The sequence below is a fragment of the Brachyhypopomus gauderio genome, unplaced genomic scaffold, assembly GCF_052324685.1.
Source record: "Brachyhypopomus gauderio isolate BG-103 unplaced genomic scaffold, BGAUD_0.2 sc45, whole genome shotgun sequence".
Taxonomy (NCBI): Eukaryota; Metazoa; Chordata; class Actinopteri; order Gymnotiformes; family Hypopomidae; genus Brachyhypopomus; species Brachyhypopomus gauderio.
The window spans coordinates 2497501-2500000 of record NW_027506871.1 but is presented as its reverse complement, the minus strand read 5'-3'; the positions used below and the strand labels follow the sequence as shown (position 1 = coordinate 2500000).

The window sequence follows — 2500 nt, the reverse complement described above, 5'->3', positions numbered from 1 at the left end:
ACCCTCTAACACACACATATTACCCTGACACACACACATTACCCCGCAACACACATGCACACACACTACCCCGCAACACACACACACACACACACACACACACACACACACATTACCTTGCAACACACACACACACACACACACACACACATTACCCCGCAACACACAAACACACACACGTTATCCTGCAACACACACATACATTACTTTGCATCACACACAAACATTACGTTGCAACACACACACATTACGAGTAACAACACACACACACACACACATTAGCCTGTAACACACACACACACACACACATTACCCTGTAACACACACACATTACCCTGTAACACACACACATTACCCTGTAACACACACACATTACCCTGTAACACACACACATTACCCTGTAACACACACACACACACATTACCCTGTAACACACACAATACCCTGTAACACACACACACACACATAGGGCTGCCATGATTAGACGACTAGTCACGACTATGTCGACTACTAAAATAGTCGACGACTAATTTATTAGTCGATGCGTCGTTTTTTTCCCTCTCCAAACTGCTGCGACAGTTTCCACTGCTGCGTCTGCGTTTCTGTCCTTGACGCACATGCGCAGTTTAGTGGAAACCGGGGTAGACAGTTGACCACATCCCAGGACGTTATACAGACAGGCTCTGGTATTGTGGCTACCCGGCTACGGAACTCAAAAGTGCGGGATCATTTTCCGTAGTCGGGTTCCGAAACGCGTGCAATATCTGCAAGGCAGAACTTGCCTTCCACGGCAGCACAACCGCGATGTACGAGCATGTACCTGAAGCATGTTGTGGCTACTTGTGACAACGATGAATAGGGACCGTCATCTCTGTAATCTAAATTGCTCGTTAGCTGCTAAAGTTACCATAAACAGAGCGTTAACTTAGTACTTACTTATCGCAGGGTTGCCAACTTTTTTTCGGCGTGAGATATCGGATGTGTGGTGTGTGAGCGTGTGAAGACGGTCAAATGCGTGTGTCTCACTCTCAATGCGTGAGAGTTGGCAACCCTGCTTATCATGGTAACTGTAAAAGTTAACATTAGTGATGGCGATTTGTTTCATTAGCCTTAGCACGCATTCGTGTATTTTCTGTAACGTCAGTGAGACCAAAACTTTATTTTTGTGAATAACTCCTTAGTTTCAGGTCCCTACCTAATTTGATTTAAATGTAGCGAAGTTTGATGCCAGAGACTAATGAAAGAAAGAAAAACCTAAAAAAAATTCTTTATTAATGTAGGCCTATTTATTTTTGTGTTTTTTAAGGCAGTGCCTTATCCTTATTTTAATAATTGTTTGTTGCAACAAGCTGCATATTTCATTAAAGGTTTAATGAACTATGATCTTAATTGTTTTTATTTTTAGTTATAGCTGAAATCTAATGATGGTTATATAATAGCAGTTGCAGTGATAAGCTGTATGTTTTATATTCAATTAACGTACAATCCGACTAGTCGACTAATCGTAAAAATTAATCGGTGATTAGTCGACTATTAAATTAATCGTTTGTGGCAGCCCTACACACACACACACACACACACACACACACACACACACATTACCCTGTAACACACACACATTACCCTGTAACACACACACACATTACCCTGTAACACACACACATTATGCTGTAACACACACACACACACACATTACCCTGTTCTTTGAACTCAAAGAACGTGGAAAACTCAACGCGAAAAATGAGAACGTGAAGCCAAAAACAAACAAAAGACACCAGGGGAAGTAACGCCGCAAAGAACAAGAACCCCTTCCCAAACCAAACTGGACAGAGAAATAACAGAGAGGTAGAAAACTTGAGATAGGCCAGGAAGTGATGCAGGAGTAAAGTACTGGAATAAGTAGAGAGAGGGAGAGCAATGACACCGGGCACGAAGCTCGAGACTGGGAGAATAACTGGCTGACAAACGCATGGCATAGAGACCAAACGATTCAGCAGTGAACTGTCACAACTCTCTCCCTAAAGCAGGGAGGGAGACAGCTGTGGCAGATCACCGCTGATTACGGGGGCTCTGCCTGGAACTGGCAGGAGGAACCGCACTGGGGCCAACCCTGACAACGACATACAAATCTAAATCTTCCATGAAACCCAAGCAAGCAAACAGAGACAATATATTTCAAAGGTAAGCATTTAAACTAAACATAAATGAACAACCCCACATTGAAACATCGTTGACCCCCAAACCAGTAACCAAGGAGACTAGATACCAAACTTAATTGATGACAAATACAGAACAGCTGTAACAAAAGGGGCGTGGCTACAGCGAATGGGAAGAAACCAAGATGAAGACACAAGCTTAACAGAAAAGGGGCTAACAGGAAGACATGACAGACAGGCAGGGGCAGGACTTCATTAACCACACCTACATTAATCTGTACATTACATACATTAATTACATTACACCACACCTACACACGATTAATGAAGATAGATTTATCCTA

General features: G+C 42.8%; 1 protein-coding gene across 1 annotated transcript in view; it reads right to left on the bottom strand.

Annotated features, from left to right (window-relative positions):
• Positions 1-2500, bottom strand: part of LOC143486746 (multifunctional procollagen lysine hydroxylase and glycosyltransferase LH3-like) — a 23934-nt gene that overhangs the window by 5831 nt on the left and 15603 nt on the right. The window lies entirely within an intron of this gene.